Below are 25,431 nucleotides of genomic sequence, written 5' to 3'. Positions count from 1 at the left end.
GGCAAAATTGTATAATCATCAAGTTTGCTAACAAACTAGAACTTAATTATTCCAACCACTAAAAAGAAATTATAATTATCTAATATGATACAGATGCTAATTATTGCTATAATGGCATTTGTATTATAATACGTAAATGTATGAAAATAACATGCTGTACACCTTAAATTTACACAATAGTATGTGTCAAATATATTTGAATAAAAAATGTTGGTGTCCTCTAAGTTGTTAAGTTTTGGGGTAGTTTGTTACGCAGCAATAGATTAGTAATATATAGACGAATTGAATTAAAAGGTAAAATATTTAAACATGCTTGATAGTGTTAAATGGCTTTCCAGAAATGTTGTAGTAATTCCCATCCAAAGTACATGAGAGTGCCTATATTCTTACTCTTTCATCGCTACTGAGTATTCATTTTTGTAATCTTTGTTAATTTCACAGAAAAAGCAGGCATTTTTGCCATTAAAAATCTTGCTTTTATTTTGTCTCCCTACATTAATACATCATAATTACTCAAAGTGCATAATTTACACTAGGGTTCACTTTTGATGCTATGCTAAGTTAATTTTTTCATATTTCTTTTCTATTTGTGTTTTCTGGGAAACCTCTTTATATATAATTTGCTCAGTCTCCTGTTGGAGTCTTAGTGTTTTTCCTAGCAATTTGTATGAATTCTTTGTATATAAAGGATATTAACCATTTGTTATGTTTGCTATGTTTGTTTTTTGGTTTTATATTTAATGACATAGAAGTTTTAAATTTCTATGCAGTCAAATGGTCTGTGATATTTTCTTTTATGTTTAAGCTGAAAAAACCCTTACCTATTCAAAGAGAAGATAAATATTTATGTTACAGTTTTTGGTTTTGTTTCATATTGGATCTTCAATTTATTTGGACTTCATGTATTTTTTTTGTATCGCCAAATAGCTAGCAAATTTTATACTATTTATGCAATAAATAGGACAGTGTCCCTCTTTTCTGTTTAGTGATATTTTACATTAAGTTATTTTAAAATCTAGTGCCTGTTTCTGTGTTCTCCATTCTATTTTTAACTGAAAAGCTTTTCTGTGTCACTATTACTCTGTCTTAATTATTGTGGCTTATAATGTTTTAATAAGTGGAAGGACTAGTTAGTATAATGACCTTAAGAAGTGTGACCTCACGGTCTGTCAAAGCCACCGAGCTTTCCAGAAGGCAGTCATTTGCCATTCAAAAATATTTAAGAGTTGGGTGGCCCTTCACCTAAGAGTTTGAAAGAAGGCAAATTTTCATCAAGATCAGCAGTCTGTGGAGCCAGCCAGAAAAAACATTTTGATATTCTAAGAGCCAAAGAAATGAAAAGTCTAGTCAAGTGTTTTAGCAGCTTGGCTGAGGGCTGCAGACTGCCACGAGTAAATGGAAGAAAGACATCATATGATTTAAACCTGGGGATGTAAATGAGTTCTGCTACATAAACAAAGTCTGGCCAATAAATTGGTTTTCATATTTTGTGTATCTTTGTCAAACTATGGAAAGTTTGAAATAATTCAACTGGAGAACTAAGCTTGGAAATCTTTCATAGCTATTCCGTTGATAATTCAACATTTTCTTTGGTTTTAAGTTTCAGAATTTCAACCTTTTAGTCAATTCTGGCCCTTACAATTTTTCTATTAATCATCCAATTTATTGAGATTTCTGTTTATCTGCATATTCTGATGTTTGTTATCTTATACCAAAATTTTTCTAGTATATTCCTCGTTTATTTTATCTATGTTTTTCTCTCCTTTGTGTGTGTGTGTGTATTGAATTTGACAAGATGTTTGTTTGTATATTTTTTCCCCAAAACAACTACTCTTGGATGTATCAGTTTTACTGTTTTTGTTTTCTTTTAATTTGTATTTTCTTTTTTCTTAGCTTTATATTAGCTATCCTAATTTTATGAGTTGAATAGTTCGATTTCTTTTTGTTTTTTTAAGAAGGAAAGCATTTAAGGTTTAAGATTATTTACCATGAAATGTAACTTGGTTACAAATTGTAAACTAAGTTTTCTATGTATTATTCTTATTTTCATTATTTTGCAAATAGTCTGCTATTACATTTGTTTTCCTCTTTGACTCAATATTATTTTACTAAAAAACAGTAAACAAAACCATGACTAAGCAGATCACTAGTCTCATTCGTTCCCTCTTTACATTCTATAAAAAGTGGACCAATTCTTTTTGTTCTCTTCCCCCCTAAAAATCATTTTTCAAAATTATGCCATAAAAGAACTTTAGGAAAACCAACAGAAGTCATTACATTTAAAAACAATTTTATTCCCTACGTTGTGTTTGCTTCCCTGTGACTAATTTATTTTATAATCAGGTGTTTGTGCCTCTTTATCCCCTTCCCCTATTTCACCCATCCCCCCACCTTGCATTTGAGTCATTTAATTCACTTATTTGATACAACTCCCACATGTCCCAGATTAAACCAACTGGTTTTGAAAATATGTTTTATGCCATTTAACACTCAATGAAGAGTGTAAAGTCAAAGAAATAGGAAAAAGGCTATTTTTGACATCAGCTCATTTGTGCTACAGCTGATATCTTGGGTCCATGATTCAGTGTAACTGAAATAGCTGTTTCCTTTGCCTAGAACACAAAACGAGCAGCGCATACAATGTTGGTGGAAAGGTACAAGAGCAGGCGATGAACAGGGGCCCCGAGAGGAGGAGGGGGCCGGCGATCAGCGTCGTCTGGGAGAAAAGCAGCCGGGGGGACGGGCTGGTGACCCTCAGGCCTCCACAGCGGCCCGTCCAGGCGCTGAGCCACACTCGTTGCTGGCCCGGCCTTTGCTCCGGATCCACCGCGACCCGCGCGGGCCTCGGGGGCATCACGGGAGCCCTGGGCCACTCTAGAGTGGGGCGCAGCCTCGAGCGCTAATCTGTGCTCTGCTCCCGTTCCCGTCCGGCTGTCCCATGGTCTTCGGACATGCCGGGACCATTCCTGTTCTACTAAGGAAGAAGCAGCCAGCAAAGCTGACAAAACGCCTGCACCCTTACACTTCGCTCCTGTATCCTTGCTTCTAAGCCCCGTCCTGATCCCCCGAGACCCTGATCAGTTCCTTCCAAAGGATCCCAAAGGGGAGAATAAGGAAAGGAGCCCCAAATAAATCACCATAGGCGGAAGAGCAATGTGCAAGCTTCACCCACAAACTAGAGGGAGCTTCCCCAGGGAACGTCCCGCCCTCTCTGGCGCTGTGTTCCCGAGACACAGCCCAGCACCCTCTTCTAGAAGAGATTTGGTTCCTGGTCGTTTAGCCCTTGACAGAACAATGAAACTGGGAATGAAGGAGCCTTGAATCTATCACTGTGACTCTCTTCTCGTGGACAGATTATTGGGTGAACTTTTGAAAGCCATGTAGCCTCTCTGGTCCCAGTTTTCATCACTTCAAAAAACTGGGGATTGACCCCTATGTTTATCACAGCACTACTTACAATAGCCAAGATATGGAAGCAACCTAAGTGTCCATCAGTAGATGAATGGATAAAGAAGATGTGGTACATATACACAATGGAATATTATTCAGCCATAAGAAAAAAACAAATCCTACCATTTGCAGCAACATGGATGGAGCTGGAGGGTATTATGCTCAGTGAAATAAGCCAGGCAGAGAAAGAGAAATACCAAATGATTTCACTCATCTGTGGAGCATAAGAACAAAGCAAAAACTGAAGGAACAAAACAGCAGCAGAAACACAGAACCCAAGAATGGACTAACATTTACCAAAGGGAAAGAGCCTGGGGAGGATGGGTGGGTAGGGAGGGATTGGGGGGAGGAGAAAGAAAGGGAGGGGGCCTTACAATTAGCATGTATAACGTGGGGGGGGCATGGGGAGGGCTGCACAACACAGAGAAGACAAGTAGTGATTCTACAGCTTCTTACTACGCTGATGGACAGTGACTGTAATGGGGTTTGTCGGGGGGACTTGATGATGGGGGGAGTCTAGTAAACATAATGTTCCTCATGTATTGTAGATTAATGATACCAAAAAAAACACAAAAAACCGGGGATTGGGTTTGATGGCTTCTGAGGTTCCTTCCTGATTCAGAACTCTTGGTTTGATTTTTCAGGAGTTTGGTCCAGGAATATAGCCTGGGGTTCTGCCATGCCACGCCACCGGGATTGTCCCTGTAACCATCACAATGGCCGGCGTATACTGAAGGCGGATTGCTTGTCAAGTACTATGTTGAGTGACTTACATGCTTACATACATTGAAGACCTGGAAGAATTTTCTGCTGTCTCCATTCTACAGATGACGCCAGGGAAGCTTCAGGAGGCTATGGAGTTTACCCAGATTACACAGCTAATAACAGGTGCCACTGAGGTCAGACCCTGGTCAACCTGACTGTAGAGCCAAAGGCTTCTACTTTGCACGACATTGCAGCAGGATTATTTTATCCTAGTCTCCACAGAATTAACAAATTAAAGAGAGTAAGAGGAGAAAACTTTCAGATTTTAGAGGTTAGTAAAGTTTGAAAAAAGAAGGAGGAGGAGGACAAAGAGGAAAAGAGGCAACGGATACAATTCTGTTCGGGACAGTTCAGAAAAACAGCAATCATACAAAGTTCCAGTTGGCAGAACTTGGGAACTACTTCTCCCCTGAACTCTCCCCTCCCCCAGCTCTTCTTCTGAAAATAAGGGCTTTCTTTTCAGTAGCTAGTAATAATATCAAGGGCTGTAAGTCAATAGATAAGTCATGTTTAAACACGGAGTTGATTTGTCTTCTATTCCCAAATTGTTACCCTGTTTTAATAAATGAAATCAAATCAAGATGAGCCTTATTCCTTATAGTTTATCACCTTGTAGCTCCGTCATTACAAAAGCATTTAAAAGTGGTTCTAAACTGATGAATTTCTAATTATTCCTTACACAAATTATGCTCTTACATTTAATCTACCAAACTTGATCATTTTATAGGTCACAGGAAGTTCGAGGTGGGGGGAACGTACAGCTCATATAGTCACATTTCTCTTTCTCACTATGGTAAGTGACATCATACCTGTGGGGTACTCTGGAATTCCTACTCACATATTTCAAAAATTCCAAAATCTTGGGAGAAAGGTAAGAAGGAAATCTTTAGCTCACTTTAGAATTTTAAGGTCTCATCTTCTATCTTCAGCTGAAATTATCTCTGACTTTTAAAAATATGCTCATATTAACCAGATTTGGACACACAATTAGTGCACATATTTGAAATATATTTAAACTCAGAAATTGAGGCTATGGGTTAATGGTGTTTATTCGTAAGTAGCTCCCTCTAGTGAGAAGTACTAAAAACTACAAGGTTCACTTATGAATCCCCTTTGCACTGGTAACTTTTTCTGATAATTTTTAATTTTTAAGACCTGCGAAGTCTTGAATTTTATTCTTTATAGGGTCCTGAATTATAGGCTAGTGGAGTTTTTGTTACTGTGGGGCTTATTTTAGGAATTAATTCATGATGCAAAACAATCCAGAGACACACACATAATAAATGAGCTGCGTCTCAATACCGTAACTGCAACCTTTTGGAGAAACAATAAAGTTGGCTTTAAAGATAAATCTTGGTAGAGAAGTGAAATACCAGCTGTTTCTGAGATAGACGAACGTAACAGCAAGATGGTGATGAGAGTGCTACAGAATTCAGGCCGAAAAGAATAACCTTGCTAACAGTTCACAGGTTGCTTGCCCTTGTGTGTTTCCTTTTGCCCTTTCAGAGCTCCTGTGAGATCCGCATTATCCCCTTATGTTGCAGGCCAGGCGGTTAGGTGATGTGCCCAGTGTCGCAGGGCATTGTGGGTGCTGTGGTGTGACACCCAGGGTCCCGTTCAGGATGCATCGCTCCAGTTGCCCTGAGAGTTGTTGAGTGATGCTTCTCAGCCTGATTGTCCTCAGCTAAAGAAAGACACTCCACCCAAGCTTGTGCTGCCTGCCCCCGGTCAGTGCATATCCCACGACTGGTTCACGTCAAAGCCTTGCCCACCCTGGCTCCATGTGCGATGTCTTGGAGGGGCCATCGGGCTCCAGAGCTCCCAGGGGACCCGCTGAGACCTCTGCGGCAACATGGTCCTTTCATGTTTTCCCTGCGGAGTCTGTCCTCCCTCACCACTGGCAGGTGCTGTTTCTGCGAGGATTCTGCAGGGACCTCTGCGCAAGAACATCAGCCTGTCTGTCTCTTTCCTGGGGAACCCAGCCCAGGACAGATGACCCTGGGTGTGGTCCCGGCTACCATGTCTAAAATGGGATTTTGTTGTCAGGCCTGGCTGACTGTAGTAAGATGCCATCACTGCTGGTGTTGGTGGTGGTGTGTGTGTTTGTGTGTGTGTGTGGTGGTGGTGGTGGTGGTGTGTGTGTGTGTGTAGCACTAACAACACCAGGCGTGTGTGTGTGTGTGTGTGTGTGTGTGTGTGTAGCACTAACAACCCCAGGCATGCAGGTCCTGCAACCGTTCAAACTTTTGCAGGTGCAAAACGGGGCTGGGATCCCGGTGGAAGGCAACGTCATGCGCAGGTGCAACGTCTCAGGATCACCAGCAGAGAGGATCCTGGAAGCCTGGCCAAAGCAAAGCCAATATGATTAAAGTAGCCATTTCAAAGGACAAACTGCGGGGCTGCATTCCAGAGGAGGGGAGCCGCCTACTCCCTCTGCCTCAGCCTGTGGGCTGGAGACCCGAGGACCTCAAGGATGTTTACCCAGCCCCTCGAAACTCGAACTCAAGACAGGAAGCAGCAGTTCCTCACCTACATGCCCCCCTGCACGTGGCCTCTCCCCTTCCCCCGATTAAAGCCAGCCTGACAGGGCAGGGAGGCCACCTGGGCAGAGCAATTGCCCCAAGGGCCTCGCCTGCTCCCTGAGTAATCCCTTCATAAAGCTCAGGTCCTCGCCACCCTGCGGCTGGTTGAGTCCGTCTTTGGCCTGTCGGTTCCCCCACAAATCGGAGGTAGTAGTTTCTTTGAGGTCTACCCAGGAAATTCTCATTTAACAGAATGATTTGAGAATTTCAGGGGAAATTAAGTAAATGCAAGAATTTTGGAACTAGATGGCTGTTGCGTGGGGCTATCAATGCTTTGGAGACAATGAAAGGTTGAGGAGGATTACTCGCCAACATGGTGGGAAATGTGAAGCCAAGCTCTTCCCTGGCCATGTATAAATAGGTTCCCACATCCTGTAGCCTGGAAGCCACAACGCTGAGGACAGAAATGACGAGCAGCACAGTTCGAGAGAGTTCTCTGCTCTAGCCGGTCTGTCTGTGATTCAGAAGGAGTGAGACTTCGGATGAAGACACCTGGGTCAAGCTCTACAGAAATCTTGAATCCTCAGATTCCCTCGGACCCTCTGGGCCTGCGGAAGTGACCCCCGCCTTCCTATTTAAAGACTGGTGACTTTTATTTGCAGATGGTGCGGAGGATCATCTCCCTTGTAAGAAACCGCGTCCTGCTCAGGATTCATCTCTACCTCCACTCCTGGCTATCAGACCAAGACCTAGGGTCCAGTCACGACATAACCCAGAGAAGTTCTGGGCCTGCTACAGGAGAAGGAGACTGTGCCCCAGTCGTAGGACGCGGTCAGCGTGCGCCATGGGGAGCTGGGAGCGTATGTTTGGAACTAGATCGGAGGGACACAGAACAGAACGGTGGAAAGCGAGGGTTTGTTCACATGAAGCGTTCTCTCCTGGTACAGGATTAATGCCTTGACAAGGCGCCCAGGAGATGGCGATAAAACACTGCAAGGTTGCCGCTTCCAAGTTGGAAAAAGCATCAGCCCAGATTGAGGTGGAGATAGAAGGAATCAGCATGTCTGGAGAAATGGGCACGCAGGACTGAACATACCGCAGAGCCCAGAAAGCCACCCAGGAGGAACGTCCCGTGGGAGGGCGCCGGACATGCCCTTTACCCTTATGAGAAGGTGACACTAACACTCAGCTCTTTTTAAAAATCTAATTTATTTTTTATTGAATACATTTGACATACATCGTGTAAGTTTAAGGTGTACAGAATGTTACTTTGATACATTTATATATTGGAATGTGATTGCTATTGCAGCAATATTTGTAACATTACAAAATTATGTTACAGTATTATTGTCTGTATTCCCTGTACTGTGCATTAGATCTAAGGCCTGTTGACTAGCGGTTACACGTTTGTACGCCTGAAAGCCACCAGTCTAATCCTCCCACCCTTGTAAAACTCCGGTAGCTGCTTCCAGAGCCCTGAAGGCCAGAGTTCCTGGTAGGAGAGCTGTTCCAGAACTGGGCTGATATAACTGGGATGCGAGGTCCTGAATGATACAGGCCAGGTGACAGAGCTCAGCTGCCGTAAGCAGGTGGGTGCAGTGATCCTGAGGAGCCGCTGAAAGCTCATTGGCTGTAAACCAGAAAGTCAGGATATCAGAGTCAGGAACGAGCCGGCTCCTCCCTCCTTCTGATCCAATCACAGCGAGGCCTGAAATTCCGCTTGGGTGAGCTCTGCATTTTTGTCTCAAATGTTAGGCTCTAATTCTTGTTTTCTGTTATTGTTATTGTGTTTTAGTTTTTAAAGAACACCTGTTTTCACCGAGGCCCTTCTCACCTGGGATTCCAAGAGCAATCAGGTCCCTGTGTCCCGTGGCATCGGTTGCATGAAATCTGTTAACTTCCCCCCATGCATGTAGAACAGCGCCACCCGTTCTAGATTCTAGGCTTACCATGCTTGCGAGAATTGAGAAAGTCACCCAAATCAGGTTCTGTGTTCTGAGGTTCAAATGACGAACTCCAGTTATCTGCTGCCTGCTTATATCCTTAACTTTTTCAATGATTAATTTGCATATTATATCTGAAGATCTGGTTTCCCCGCAAGTCTCTTTAGCGGTTTTGTTTTCTGTTTGGCACTTTTCACCTATCTTCTGTTTGTCCAGCCTGGAAGTGGCTTGTTAGGTTTTTAACAGCTTTCATTTCTCTGTTCTCTCGCCCTTCACCCCCAAATTCTTCCTCCCTCTGGGGTCACTAGGACTCACTCTTCGGCTTATCTTCTCTTTGGGAAGGCACCTCAGAGAGGCTTCCTCTAAAGGCCATGTCTCAGGGGAGCGGCCATCTCTTTCCTAGTCCTTTCTTTGCCACAGAGCACTATTTTGTGGTATTTGTCTAAAAACACATAAACAAATAACTTATGTAAATATGAAATTGTATTTAGTTACTGCATTAGTAGTGAGTATGAATCTCGCTCCCCAAACTCAGGTGTGCAAGAAATATAACTTTAACATTTTTTTATAATAGGACATTTCTTTTCTGACACTAAGTCCATGTGTGAAGCTGAATCTCGGTCATTTCTAGGGTTCTCTGCTGTCCCCACACCCCTGGGATTTACTCAAGGTCAATGGTTTGCAGAACTCCTTGGGTAGGAGGGGGTCACTCCCCTGGTATCTTTGGCCCCTGCTTCTTGGCCTCTTTACTGGCCCCTCCCCTTCTGCTAGACTCCTTAGAGCAGCCCAGGAATGGGTCTGAGCCCACCTATACTCTCTCCCTAGATAATCAACTGTAGTTCTTGGATGCTGAAGGAAACCAAAATTTGTCACCCCAGAATCTGCCTCTTTGACATAAGAATTATTTTGAGCTGAAGGCGATTAAGAAGCAGCAAATGCAGATAAAGCTCTCCCCCTTTCTGCCTAAAGGAGGATATATATTTTCCTAGACTGGAGATAATTCTAGACTTATCAGCCCAGAGACAGCATTAGAACAATCTTCGAACAAACCTTACTCTATCAGTTTTCTCCCATATGTGTGTGTACCTTTCCACAGTTTAATGCTCTTAGAAGCTTAAAATCATTTTACTTGTCCTGTCATTTCTCTACAAATGTATTGTTCTTTGTTGAAGAGGCTATATAAGCTGGAGTTCTAAGTCACCTTTTTTGAGTTACCCTTTCCCTAGTCTCTCCCAAATGTATGAGATACACATGCTAATGGACTTCCATTGATTGCCTTTTGTTAGAGGGGCCCCAGCTGAGAATTTAAAATGGAAGAAGGAAAAGGATTTTTTTCCTCCCCTACAATGGTAAGTATCATCTTTACATTGATTTTTTTTCCCCTCCGACTTCCAGGGCAAACTTCTCCCCAGAACTCCAGATGCTCACCTGACATCTCTACCTGGATGTCTGATTTCATCTCAGGCTTATACACTCAGAGGAGAAATCCTGATGTTTTACCCTTAGCCATTTTCCTTCCCCATGATTCCCTTTAGCTTGAGCTAAGTATCTACGAGCCATCTGGCACCTGTTTTCTTTACCCAGTGATTCGGTCAATTTGATTGACTCTGCCTCCAAATACACCCCTGTTTCATCTGCTGCTCATCACCAGTGCTTTCAACCTAAAGTATGGCCGTCTTCACTTAGGAGAGCTGAGCATTTGCCTATTCATCTTTCCATTAACACCCATCATCTTATCACCATTATTTCATACAGCAGCTGAAAGTTTTACCAGCACTAGGACAAAAATGGTCAGACCGTGTCAGAGTTCTGCTCAATACCCTGTTTGCTCCCCACCACACTCAAACCCTGAACTCCTTATCAAGGCCTTTGATGCCCTGAGTAATCTGCTCCTTGTTTCCCTTTTTGAGTCTATTTTATATCATTCTTCCCCCTGCTGGTAGCTCTTGCCACACAGGTTTTCTTAGCCCACCCACTTTATTTTAAAATAATACAAGCTTTTTTTTTTTTGCCTTAAGGCTATTTGAACTGCCATTCCTAAAATGCTCCTGCCCAGATATTCATAAAGATCATTTATTTAGGGAGAGGAAAAGAGAAGAATTAAGAATTTTGGGGGGTAGCGTTTTGTTTTGATCACTTTGGGTGGATAGTTCCCCCGTTTACTGAGATGTGAGTCCTGGGGGAAGAGATGAGAAATTTGAGATCTCTATTATTAGCTTGTATTTATAGAGTGCTCGAGTATTACCTGTTGCTGCATAACAAATGATCTCCAAACTTAGTGGCTACAAACAATATTTATTTTCCCACACTCTCCCGGGGTCAGGAACGTGGCCGTGGGGTGGCGGGCCCTCTAGCTCAACTCTCACGAGGCCACAGGTGTCTCGGGACGCAGCTGGGAAGCCTTCTTTTCTCAGCTCACGCCCCCGGTTGCCAGCGGAATTCATTTCCTTGCATGTCGCTGGACTTGGGTCTCTTTCCTCACAAATGTCTGACCACAGGCGTTCCTCAGGTCCTTGCCACACAGGCCTCTCCACAGCATCACGCCACCTGGGAGTGGGCTTCATCTGAAAGAATGCCGGGGAAGAGACCGTTAGCAAGAGGGAAATCAGTCTTGGAGTCTAAATCACAAAATGATATTCCATCATTTTGGCCATATTCTGTTTGTTTCTAGAAGCAAGTAATTAGGTCCAGCACACACTCAAGGGGAAGGGGTTATACAAGAGCTGAATACCAAGAGTTGGGGTCACTGGGAGCTATGTCAGAAGCTGCCTATGCCACAGGCATGTAGGCACTGTTCTAAATGCCTTATCCTTCTAATTCATTTAGCTCATGAAACACACCTTAAGGTAGATACACTATTGTCTCCATTTCACAGACGAGGTGCCAGGAATGAACCTTCCTGAGGTCGCACAGCTCACTAAGTCAGTGGGGTATAGATTAGAACCTAGGCCGTCTGGCTTCAGGGTCCCTAGTCTTACCTAGTCGGCTGCGCTGCCTGCAATGGGAGTATCAGGTAAGAGCTGGAGCCTGGACTTCGGAGAGGATTGGGCTGGCAAAAGAGATTTGGGAGATGAAATTAATTACTCCTAGGAAAAGAATCACAGCCGATTCCCAGCGTGTGTCTCTCTAGCCCCCAGACTCCAGCACCAAGGAGGCAGGAGAAAATAGATGTAAATCTTTTCCCCTGGTATTTGTTTCTTCCTTCCTCCCTTCCTTCCTTCTACAAACCCTTGACTGCCATCTGTCGGGGGTGGAGAGAACTAGAGCCTGGGGAGTGTATTGTTTAGCTCTCTGGATACAAAAGATGCCGAACTTTTTGAATAGCTTGTAGTTTTCCCTGAAATCATCTATTTAACTGTCATCTATTTCAACTTGAACTGTCTTCCTATTAAATGTACCACTGTTAAGTCTTGTGATGGTACTAGGAAATAAGCAATTTGTAAAGCACTTGTACAAATTCTAACCGGGCTTAATACTTTGGCTTTTTCTATTATCTACTTAGCGATCAAAGCAACTCCTTAATTTAACGTGATGTCAAATAGAATTTTACAATATATCCAATTAAGTTAATTTTTCACATTGCTTTTGTGTTCTTTGCCATCACACGTAGAATGATAAAATATTCTGGGTTGCATATTATTAATGAATGTGGGATGTGTTTTTCCATTTGAATCACTAATAGCTCACCATTATCTAATTTTAGAAATGAGTTCTGTACTCAGTACACAGTAACCAGCTTCTCCAAATTAACCACAATTCAGAGCTAAGCTGACACTCCACTTTTTCTAGAATTGTGCCAATCTGTAACAAGCCAAAGCTCAATGATCTACTTCAGCTAAATGGGTTGGACAGAATTTAGAAGTTCATTAGCAAGAAGTCTGACCCAGAACAAAGAGAGGCCATCACAGTAATGAGGAAAAGAGAAAATTACACAGTTTAGGCCAGCTCTGTCCAATCTCTAATTTATGCTTGAAGAAGATTATTGCACTAGCAACCTGCTTCTTGTTTCATACAATCCTTTTAAAAATGCGAACAATAATTGTTTCGCTTATAAGTTCTGTTGAATATTTAGATTATTACCAATAAAAATATAACGTAAAAGCCAGTCTATGGAAAATATCAGGAAAGAAAGTTGTGCTTCCTGGGACAACCTAACCTACCAAATTTTGATTAGTGTATAAACATTCCATTTGGTTACATTGCTAGGATATTCTGATAAAAGACAACTGTTTCTCAGGGGCAAACCTGAGAGAATCTCATGATAGCTCCATTTGGGCATTAAAAAAAAAAGTCCTGTTGTTGCCAGGGAAATATTCTAATGATTCACATGTTGCGCTAGTATTTTGGTCTATTAGAATTGTGAGAACTTCCTTTGGAAAAGTGCTCATTATCATGTGGCTAAGAGGTCAATACAGATATTCTCCAAAGAATATCATCATCACGAGTCAAATAAAATTAGCATGCTAAAACGTCCATGTTTAACTGCTAAAAGTTATCTCTGGGTCTGAGTCAGTCTATCAGTCAAGGCTTTATTAGATACTAAATCCATATAATATTTTTGGGTACTTGGGCTGTAGAATGGCCACATCTGCTGAACACCCAGATCTCATGTGGAGCTTTATGAAATAAACAGATGCCTGGGGTCCTAATTCTGAAGATTCTAATTGGGAGATTCTGGCACGAGGCCCCTAGGAGTCTTTTTTTTTTTTTTTAAACCTCCTAGGTGATGCTGGTGGTTAATCAGTACTGGTAACCATGACAGCGGAGGCTGTCAACGTCTGGTCCCTCGACCTTAGCATTATCGTCATGACCTGCAGACTTGCTGGAAGTGCAGATCCCCCAGCCCCACCCTACCCAAATCAAAGGCACTGGGGGTGACAGTCCATGTTCTAACAAGCTGCCCTAGTGACTTTGATGCTTGATACAGTTAGACAGTCACGGCCTTTTCTCCAGATTGAGATGGATGCCCAGGCTTGTTCTCTCTTTGCTGCAGGGCTGAAGGAATAGGATTTAACTTTCCCTCTTTGGGTGCGTAGCCAGCCACGCACCTTCCTTCCACCCTGAGCACGTCTGAAGGAGAGTGGAGGGGAGATGTGCTTCCTCAACGTCCCCTTCCTTGCCCCTTGGTTAGAGGATATACATGTGAGATGCCCATTTATCTTTAAGGCAAACAAAGAGGGGATAACAAATAACAACCAATATTAAGGGGAAGAGGCAGTTCGGGATTTAAACGAGCCTTTCTCCCGCTCTCTGGCCCTTTATTCTCCTGAGTGTCAGCTCAGCCCCCCCACCCCACTTCCCACTCCACCTTTAGCAAAGCTGTATGACTCTTCACAGCAGCTCAAGGCCTAAAAATAAAACAAAGCCAAGCAATAGATGTCCCCTTTGAGCATAAAAGTTTTCTTTTTCACTTTTTAATGGGAAATCATTCTAAAGAAATTTTTGTTCAGTCTATTCTGGATTTTTCTTGATCATCTAGTAGTATTATAACAAACTGTTTATATCCTACAACAAACAATGTTATCATGGACCATTAAAGATTAAAGTCGTGTTTGTTTCCTTGGTATTTATTTTTTGTCTTTAACCCTCACTCAATCAGCAAATATGTCCAAGTATCTTCAACATTCTTCTAATTTTTTTTTTGCTTTTAATGTATTCCTTTGGAAAAGCAATTTGCGACGTATGCCAAGATCCTTAAAATATTCATCCTCTTTAATATAACATTCTTCTAAAACGAATATAAGGAAATTATAAAAATATCAATAATGAAGTTTGTTTTATCACTTATAACAGGGAAAAACTGGAAATGACCTAAATATTTAATAGCAGAAGAATTTTTAGGTATATTTTATTTAGGTAAATTAAAACTGATGCAAAGATTTTGAAGTAACTCCAGCATATGTCCACATAATATAACATTAAATGAAGAAGGAAACACCCGCACCCCCCACTGCAGAGCTTAGAAATAATATACTAATGGCTCAGTATTTTATATATGTTAACTCATTAAATCTCCCAAAAATCCCTATAAAATAAGTACAATGATAATCTTCATTTAAAGGGTGAGGAGACTGTTACTAAGAGTTTAAGTTCCTGGCAATGATTGTCAGAGCTGCTGCGCAGACTAGGCAGGGTGGGTCCAAGAGTCTGCGCTTTACCCGCTGAGGCTTTAAAGAGGGACGGTTCAGTTTCTGTGGGCTTTACCAGCATCAGTACTCATGGCGCTCCGTTTCGTCCTTGGAAGTCCCAATTGAGATGACAAATCATATAGTTGCACTAGCTCTAGGTGAACATAGCCATACTAACAACAAATTCGCAGAGGATCAGAAACTGTGAGGGTTTTCTCAGACTGAAAGTACGTGGAATCAGGTGGAGGAGGGCACTAGGACATGACTGATGTAAGGGGGAGTATGATCATAAAGGGTTGGCGACCAAGTGGGCCTCGGCCTGTAGGCCGTGAGAGCCAGGAGGGGGGTCCAGGGGAACCTGGTGTGGGGAGCAGTGGGTTACTCTAACAGGAATAGTGACTTCAGTTGTAATAGATTGCTGAAAATGGGCACAATACCTCTACTGAGAGGTGGTATCTATTTCCCCGCCCCTTGAATCTGTGCTGTCCTTTGACTTTCTTTGGTCAAAAGGATGGGATGGAGGCGATACTGTGTGACTTCTGAACACTGCTGCCATGTGAACAAGCCTGGGCTAGCCTGGTGGAAAATGAGGGTCACATGGAGGACCAAGATGCCCTAGCTGACAGCCAGCCACTAGTCAGACATGCAAGTGAGGCCACTTAGGACCAGCCAGACCCTAGCAGAGCAGCCAACTGGGTATCCAGCAGCTTACTACAAATGCATGAACAGGACCATAGAAGAATTGCCCACTGAGCCCAGCCCAAACTGCTGACCCACAGAATTGTGAGCTGAATAACTGGGTGCTATTTTAAGCCACTGAGCTTTGGAGTGGTTTGGAATGCAGCAAAAGCTAACTAATCACTGGGCAACCCTTGCAAAATCTCCAATTTCCAGTCCTCAAAAGTCTAAGCAGTGTTTCTTTGTGGGTATCTATGCCAGGCAGGAGCAATGCTTGGACAGGAGGCAGTGACAGAGTATCTAAAGTCACCTCCCAGGTGAGGTCGCTGAGCCCAGAAAAATCATCCATGAACTATCTTACCCAATAAGATGTATGTGATCCCTTTTTTCCAAAAGATAAATCTCATATATTGCAAAATGAGGTAAGAACAGCATATATTTCACCAAATAGCTAAGAGAAGTCTTCATCCAGAAATGATTCCTTTTTGTTTCTTAATGCTGCTGTTAAAGAAGAGCCTGCCTATTAGGTCTGTTTCTCCACGTAACTCAAGTACTAGAATTACAAGTGAACGTTACTACAGCCCCAAGACTGGTTACAAAAAGGGAACCCTTTACCCCTTTGAAGCAGACACTTGATTATGCCACAAGTTTGGTTGTATATTGCAGACAACCCGATTTCATTGCCAAGATAAATAAATGAGATCAGATCAAGTTTGCAAAAAGTAATTCAGCAGAAGGAAATATGTAGTACAGTTTTATATATTTATTTTTTATTGAGGTGAAATTCACATATCACAATTAACCATTATAAAGTGTACATTTCAGTGACATTTAATGTATTCAAAATGTGTAGCTACCACTTCTCTCTAGTTTCAGTAATTTTACAGCATGCCAGGAAAACACCCCTATCATTAATCATTGCCCCCTCACTCCTCCCCAGGTACCACTCACATGCTGTCTGTCTCTGTGGGTTTGCCTGTTCTGGATATAGCATATAAAAAGGATCATTTAATATGTGACCTTTTGTGTCTGGCTTCTTTCTTAGCATAATGTTTTCAAAGTTCATCCAAGTTGTAGGATGTATCAGCACTTGCTTACTTTTTTAAAAATTAAAGTATCATTGATATACAATTTTATGTTGGTTTCAAATATACAACACAGTGGTTCAACAGTTACCCATATTATTAAATCCTCACCCCCTCTAGGGTGCTTGTTATCAACATACTAAGATGTTACAGAATCATTGACTGTATTCTTCACGCTGTGCTACCATCCCTGTGACCAGCTTCTATTGTGATTGCAAATTATTGTGCGCCTCAATTTCCTTCCCCCTCTCTACCACCCTTCCTCACCCCTCCCCCTTGGTAACCACTAGTCCCTTCTCAGTGTCTATGAGTCTACTGCTATTTTGTTCCTTCTGGTTTGCTTTGTTTTTATACTCCACAAATAAGTGAAATCATATGATATTTGTTTTCCTCTGACTTATTTCAATGAGCGTAATACCCTCTAGATCCATCCATCTTGTTGCAAACGGCAGGATTTCTTCTCTCTCTTTTTTTTTCATCTCTTCCTAATTATTATTATTATTTTTGGTATCATTAATCTACAATTACATGAGGAACATTATGTTTACTAGACTCCCCCCTTCACCAAGTCCCCGCCACAAACCCCATTACAGTCACTGTCCATCAGTGTAGTAAGATGCTGTAGAATCACTACTTGTTTTCTCTGTGTTGTACGACCCTCCCTGTGCCCCCCACCACATTATACATGCTGATCGTAATGCCCCCTTTCTTTTCCCCCCACTTATCCCTCCCTTCCCACCCATCCTCCCCAGTCCCTTTCCCTTTGGTAACTGTTAGTCCATTCTTGGGTTCTGTGATTCTGCTGCTGTTTTGTTCCTTCAGTTTTTCTTTGTTCTTATACTCCACAGATGAGTGAAATCATTTGGTACTTGTCTTTCTCCACCTGATTTACTTCACTGAGCATAATACCCTCTAGCTCCATCCATGTTGTTGCAAATGGTAGGATTTCTTTTTTTTATGGCTGAATAATATTCCATTGTGTATATATACCACATCTTCTTTATTCATTCATCTACTGATGGACACTTAGGTTGCTTCCATATATAGAATGAGATTTTAAACTTAGACTGACAGGTCATGTTTGCCAAAAATAAATGTTTTGAGAATTCAATTAGCACAATTAACAGGCTTCATCCAGTAGATGCACACACGAATTGCAGCCAAACACACTGCCTTCTCACAGGTGGTTTCTGAGCAGTTGCTTGGCTGAAGCCAGGTTGCTCATCATAAGCTCTTAAGTCCCTTTTAGGAAAAAAACCTGTCAAAAAGAGAAAGAGGGGATGCTATTTTTCTAAAATGGGCCTGTACTGCTTCCTGCAAACTTCCTTCACTGGTGGCAGGAGCTGCTTCTGAGAAGCATGGGCACCCTCTTCGGCAAACCAGCACCCACAATCTGGGGCGCAGGAGGCCTCAGGAGGGACACCAGGGATGCGGCGCCTTCCAACAGGACCCTGCCAGACTGCCCCTGCTGGAGGTCATCTGAGCAGTTTCTAGGGTTGGCAAGTCTTCTGAAACTTGTTAGGAGGGTGAGCAGCGACGGGCCACGCTGCGTCCCTGGAGCGGAAGGGACTTCCCTCCGCCTGGGCCGTGGCATTCAGGGTCCGGTGGGGCTGGGGGCCCGGGGCTCTGCCTGCCTCTCCGGGAAAGGGCAGCAACCCCAGAGAGAAGACCTCCCACTCCGGCAAAAATGGAGCAGGGAGGGAGTCCAGAAAGCCTGGGAAAAGGCGGTAGAGGGGCTGCACTGACAGAGGCGACAGATCGGAGCAGGGCCCTCGCCTGCAGACTGGGGCAGCAGCAGAGCCCGGGGCCAGGCCGGGCCCTTCAGATTTCTTTTGTGGATGGGAGGTGTTTGTGTGGGTAATTGTTTCCTCTCTGCTACTTTAAGGCAGCAGTGCTGTTTTTCATTCTTGGAAGAAACTGCTGCTGCTTCTTGTCAGGATCCTAGAGGCACGTAAATTCTGGCTCGCGGGGAAGAGTTAAGCGCCAAAGAACTCACGTTCTCCCAGTGGTACGTGTAAGTTGGAGAACCTTTAACCCCGCAAGAAATTAAGTTCCATATGAGATTTTCTTGGTGTATGTGTTAGAATCAGTCTTGCTACTGTGTGATCTCCCCTGGGGGAAGCCTCTCCCTTCCTTCTTTAATCTAGGATAAGGGAAGCATAGTTGAAAACATAGTGTAGTAAACAAAGCAAGCAAAACTTGTTAGTTACTGGGTCCTGCTCATTCAGGTTATGTACCATTAACCATACTGAATCAAAGGTGGTGGGGAAACACACTTGCTTCTGATGACAGATACTCATGTTCCTTGTATCTCAAATACCTATGAACCTGGATTGACGAGTGAATGTTAAATGAATTTTATGTGTATACATATTACTGCTTTAACCTGACCACCAGGCTTACTAGGCAAACAGCTTAGGCCCTTTTATTTCCCGCCCAGTTGCCCTCGGCACCTTCCCGCATCTGCCCATCGAGTACCTCCCCTGTGCCAAGTAGGAGGAAGTTGCTGGAGTCTGTCAGAGGAAAAGACTCAGTAGCTAAACAAAAGGCCAACTTGAATGTATCCTTAATCACAATCTCCAGGAAAACCCAGGAGCTGATTTTGTGAAGGGTTTGGGAAGAGTGGGGTTGAGGGACTGGTGGATTTTCAGAGGCAGGAGTGGGCTGACGCCAGCCGTGGGAACCTGGCTGTTTAGATGAGAATGGCGGGGATTGGCTGGTTTTCAAAAGCACGGAGCTCTTACTGGCTGACTTTCAGAAACGCGTTCACTTAGGCAAGTTGCCATTGATTCATTAAAGTGAGGCAAGCTGTCACTGATCCACGAAACCAGTTTAGAACTGGTTGTGGTGGTTATTTGTTGCCATAACTACAGAACATGTCATCTTTTCCTAGGAGTGTGGGAACTTTTTTATTTCAGGTCTCTGCCTTCAAGAAAATCATCGTCTATGTGGAAGATAGACGTGTAAGCAGCATGACAGAGAAGTCCCAAGCGCCAGCTTCCTGCTAAACCTGGAAGATGGAATACTTGCAGTTACCTCTGCTCCTTCCTAAATGCCACTCAGATGACACTGAAGGGATTAAAAAAGACATAAACCTATGAGGGAAAAAGAACCCGAGGGGAGACTACAGCAGGGAGCCGAAGAGCAGGTGAGAGATGTCAACCAGATTTCAGAAGCCAAGAAGCAGACAGGCAATAGCTCATCTAGGAGACCAGGAAAACCGAGACCATACTGCCTGCCAGAGGGAAGCCGAGAAGCAAAACCCTGCTTTAGGGGCCTGGAGAGTCTCAGGAATTGTGGTGCCAGTTCTCTCTGCAGGCAGGGGTGAGAGGTAAGGTTGAAACACAAAGATGGGTTGAAATTCTGTAAGTGAAGCATTAAGGCGTTTATATCCCTTCTCACACCAAGGGCAACTAAGCAACCCACCTCAGCAGACCAGAGAAGGGCACTGAGTTGAGGGAGTCCAAGGTTCAGGTGGAGTAGAAAGGCAGAGAGGTCTGCAGAAACAGCAGGTGTACGTGGAGATCGACACCTTGCCCAGTAAGATTCTCAAGCCTCTTTCCCTAACGTGGCTCCCAGAGCCCTGGGAGCAGGGTTGACACTTGCCTGTGTAAGGAACTGGAGCTGGAATTTCTCCCTGGGGAAAATGACCATTCCAGGAAAAAAAGCCCTCGAGATACTGACTTGATCTGACACTTCTTATCTTTACCTGGTGACACCCTCTGATGTCTCCCAAGGGCTCTGAATCACACACTTTTGTTTGGCCTGAATTCTGGCTCTCAGATGCAGAAGACTGAATTAATCATACAGCTCAGTTCCTAGCACATTATCATTAGCCTATGCAAGGTCCTTCTCCTGTTTTATATATTCCCTCTTAACCTCATTTTCCACTTGCACCTCTTTCCTCTCGTAGAAGAAAGCATTCTAATCCATTTAAGGTGGTTTTATTTCCCTTGTTCTTACAAAATACGTATTTTTGTTTGCATATGTATTTTCATTTACAAAAAATGTACATCTGATGCATATTAGTCTTGGCTACTATGCTTTTGGTCCAGCCGTGTTTCAATGTGCATCTGACATGTCGCTTTTAATCGCTGCACAGTACTCCCCACGTGCATCTAACACATCTTACTCATCGCCTCTCCCAGGGACAGACACCCAGATTACCTCCCGCTCACCGCACCACAAATACTGTTACAGTGACTATCTTTACGTATGTCCGTTTATGGGCCTGAGGTCATTTTAACCCTGGACAGAGCTTACGTATTGCCCAATGTTCACTTAAGGATGACAAGTACCTATTGACTGTTACTATAGCACCAGGCACTGTTTTAGGTTGTAGACATACAGTGGGAAACCAGATAGATGAGACCCTTGATCTCAAACAGTTCACATTCTAGGGTGAGGAAACTGAATGAACAAATTTTTACAGGTAATAAAATTTTCTCTACTCCAAATCAGAACAGTGTAACGTGCTAATGGCAGGGTGGCTACTTAGATTAAGGAGCTAAGGAGGAACATCAGAGCTAAGACCCGAATGACAAGAAAAGTGAGCTGAATGAAGTGATGGGTGAAGTGCCTTCTAGGCAGAGGACTGGCGAATGGAAGGGCCCAGGAGGGCATAACCTTGACATACGAGGACAGCTGGAAGAGGACCACTGAAGGTAGACTGTAGAGGATGTGGAGGAGTATGGGGGAAGGTAAGAATTAAGTGTTGCTGCGGAAAAATACTACTGTAAGTTTAGGGACACCGTTTCTCTGAGTCAGGACCAGGCACGGCTTTGCTGTGTAATAGGGCAAAGCTGCCCCCAGGGGTTGGCAAGGGTTGGGTTCTCATCTGGGGCTTCCCTGAGGATTTGCTTCCCAGCTCACGAAGTTGCTGACAGAATTCAGCTCCTTGAAGGCTGCTGGACTGGGAGCCTCCGTTTCTTGACAGCTGCTGGCTAGAAGCTGCTCTCAGCTCCTTGCTAGGGGGGCCTTCCCAACATTGCCTCCTTCCTCAAAGCCAGCCTGGGAGAAGGGAGGGAGGGTTTCCTAGCAAGATGGGTTACAGTCTTCCGTAACGTCATGAGGGAAGTGACATCCCATCACCACTGCTGCATTCTATTGGTTAAAAACATGTTCAAGTCCCACCAGTCCAAGGGGAGAGGATTACTCAAGGCATGAATGCCAGGATCCTGGGAACCTGGGCACCACCTTAGCCAGCCACAATAAGGTAAGAGAGATTGGGGGCGGGGTGTTAGTATCAGGAGGGCCATTGGAAGTATGGATTTTTTTCCTATGTGGGAGGAAAACCATTAGGAATTTTGAGCAGCAGATTATATCAGATTTAGAATTCTTGAATATTGCCTTGCTCCAGTGTCTAGGATAAGTTGTAGTGGGGCCAGCAGGGAAGCAGAAATCCAGAGGAGGCGGTTGCTGTATCCTAGTTAGGAGATGTTAGTGGCCTGGCTTAAGTGGTAGAATATGTACAAGAAGTGGATAGAATTGAGAGCTACCTTGTAGGTAAAATTGACGGCATTTGCTGATGACTTATTGTGTGGCTGTCACAGACTCAGTAGTTTGCCCAAGGTCACAAACTCTGAACTGATAGAGGCAGAATTAGAACTCGGCCTGCCTGGTTCTTTGTCCAGTTTCCTTCGTACTAGGCCCTTATGCCATTACGGCTGCTATGCTGTATACAGGACAGACTGTCTCGACTACCTCGCATTTCCTACCCTCCACTCACCCCCTAAATTTTGCTTTCGACAAACAAACAGAGCACAGGCTGCACCGGAGGAGAGGCGGTGCTGCTGCAACTCTAAGAGATGTTTTTGGAATTAGCAGCATTAATATTTCTACTTAACAACATTAACATTGCTAAGTAGCAGCATTAATGTTGCTAGTGGCAGCTCAGGGAAGTAAAAGCAATGGTCTCAGAGAGGAGAACTGCCTACCCTCGCACTGGCAAGAGGGCCTCTCTATTCTTGTACGCAGCAACTCTTGTGATGTCACCTTCTACACATTAAAAAAGTCTGGGCGGCCTGAGCAATGCAAAGCATGGGCAAGGGCACTGTGCTGCCGGCAGTCCTCGGGGTTGACTCGCGGCTCCGTGGTTTCCATCCGTCTCTCTCCACATGGCCTCCTGTCCTGTTTCTCCTCCATCTTCAGATCTCTCTCTCTATTCTTACAAGGACACCAGCCATTGGATGTGGGCTCACCCTTCGTCCACTCATCCAGTATGACATCTTCTTAACTTGATTACATCTACAAAGACTCTATTTCAAAAAAAGGGTGCATTCACTGGTACTGGGGGTCAGGACTTTGACATACTTTTTGGGTGGGCACAAATCAACCCACAGCACCATACAGCTCATCCCTTTAATGTGTACAATTCAATGGCTGTTGGTATATTCGCAGAATCATGCAGCCATCACCACTGTCAACTTGAGGACATCTTCACCACCCCGCAGAGAAACCCTGTGCTCACTAGAATTACTCCCCATTTCCCCTGGAACTCCCAAGCCCTAGGCAACTACTAACCTACTTTCTTTCTCTGTAGATTTGCTCATTCTGGGCATTTCATATAAATGGAATAATACAGTATGTGGCCTTTTGTGTCTGCCTTTTAATCTTTAAATATAATGGCATCAAGGTTCGTCCATGCTATAACAGGTATCACTGCTTCACTCTTTCCTTTGACTGAATCATATTCCTTTGTGTGGATATACCACCTTTTTTTATCCATTTGCCAACTGATGGACACTTGGATTGTTCCCACTTTTTGGTTTTTTGAATAATGCTGCTATGAAAACTTGTGTTCACATTTTTGGGCAGAGAGATGTTTTCATTTCTCTCGAATATATTCCTAAGAGGATATACTGGGAATTGTTGGGTCACATAAAAACTGTATGCTTACCTTTGAGGAACTGCCAGGCTGCTTTCCAAAGTGGCTAAACCATTCTGCATTCCCACTACCAGTCTATGAGAGGTGCAACGGGTTTTTCCATCTCCTCATCACTAGTTATTATCTTTTGGATCACAGCCATCCTAGTAGGTGTGAAGTGGTATCTCACTGTGTTTTGATTTGCATTTTCCTGATGACTAGAGATATTGAGCACCTTTTCATATACTTATTGGCTATTTTTATATCTTCTTGGAGAAATGCCTGATCAGATTCTTTACCCTTTTTTAAACTGGTAACATGTCTTTTCAGTATTTAGTTATACGAGTTTGTTATCTGTATTCTTATCACATATAAAAATGCATAACATTGTAATATAATATATATATATATTATTGATGATACAAGTACATCAAATATGCGATGTGCAAATGTTTTCTCTAATTCTATGGATTGGTTTTTCACTTTCTTGATAGAGTCCTTTGAAGCTCAAAAATTTTTCAATTTTGATAAACTCCAGTTCATCTTTTTTTCTTTTGTTGCTATGCTTTCGGTGTCACATCTATTGCCTATTAAAAATGAGTAAATAATTTATGTGAGAAATTCTGGGGTAACAAAGGGATGGTGGATAAGAAGTATTTCTGTAAATGACAAAATAATTTTTACTCTTTTAGGCTGTCCTTTTAGGCCGACTTTTCATGGTTCATATAGGATTTTTGTCCTTTTATGGGAGGCAGAATTACGCAGGCTGTCATTTATTCAAATATTGTCTGTTACATGTTTATTATTGTATTTTCCACTTGGACAATTAGCATTTTTGTTTAATAATGAGGTACCACTTAAAAACATTATTCATTACTTTTCTAATTTCTAACTTGTTCACAAGAAAGGGAAAAGATAATTGAAGTCATGTGAAATTCCACTTCCCAAAGCTAACGTGGAATTACCATTTGTTCCAATGCAAAGATGCCTACTATATTTTAAATGAAAATAGCAGAATGATCAAATGTGTTTAGAACGTTCTCATGTTTATAAAAAACATTATACAGATATTTGCTGGGAAATAAGTCTGGAAGGATTAAACAAAAAATTAATAGTGGCTATCTCTGAAGAGAGTAGTTTTCTGTTTTGGGGGAAATTTTTTCTCATTGGATATCTAAAAAATATGTTATAAAAAATAAGAAAATATCTTTTAGTCTTTTCTATGCATAAAGTTAAATATTTTACAAAACCACAATTGTACTAATAATGTTTTATGTCATGTTACGATCCCACTTTTTAAAAACTTCATGTTATTGGATATTCTTTAAAAAGATTATTTATCCTGCCTGAATTATAATTCGTAGGTCGGAGTTGCCTTATTTGGTTATTACTCAATCATTGAATGCTTAGATTGGTTACTATTTATCATCACTTAAAAAAATGCTGTGATTAGCATTTTAACTATATTATTTTCTGCATCTCTGATTACTCCCATAGGGGAGATCCTAAAATAAGGGTCAAAATATTGGATCAAAAGATATGATGATTTTAAGATGTCTTAATGAATTCCTTGAAGAGGCAGTGACACTGAATTGCTTATTCTTTTTGGTTTCAGTTCTGCCGGTGCAATTGCCCAGTTTCTACATTTTATTACCTCTCTATGGAAGCAGCAGGGACACGGGCTGCAGCACCTGGGATGGCCCATTGCACTAGTGGGCCAGAGACCTGGATTCTTTAGGTCCTCGGAAAACTCCCACCTGTCCAAAAGCTTGCCTTGCCTTATCTTTCAAATAGGAGAGGGATTTCACAGCCCTAAAATTCTCTCATTTTTTTCTAGGCTACCAGGAGAAACGCTATGCCCCACACTGTGGGAGAAGCAGCAAATGAGAACTTCCCAGTGGAGGATATGGTTCAAGGGCTGTGATCCAGAGATAGGCTTTTTTCATAAGGAACTACTTAAGGACACAGTTAAACAGGTGTTAGTATCTCTGTTTG

The sequence above is a fragment of the Manis pentadactyla genome, chromosome 14 (assembly GCF_030020395.1).
Source record: "Manis pentadactyla isolate mManPen7 chromosome 14, mManPen7.hap1, whole genome shotgun sequence".
Taxonomy (NCBI): domain Eukaryota; kingdom Metazoa; phylum Chordata; class Mammalia; order Pholidota; family Manidae; genus Manis; species Manis pentadactyla.
The sequence above is the reverse complement of the archived record's forward strand: the minus strand, read 5'-3'. Positions refer to the sequence as shown.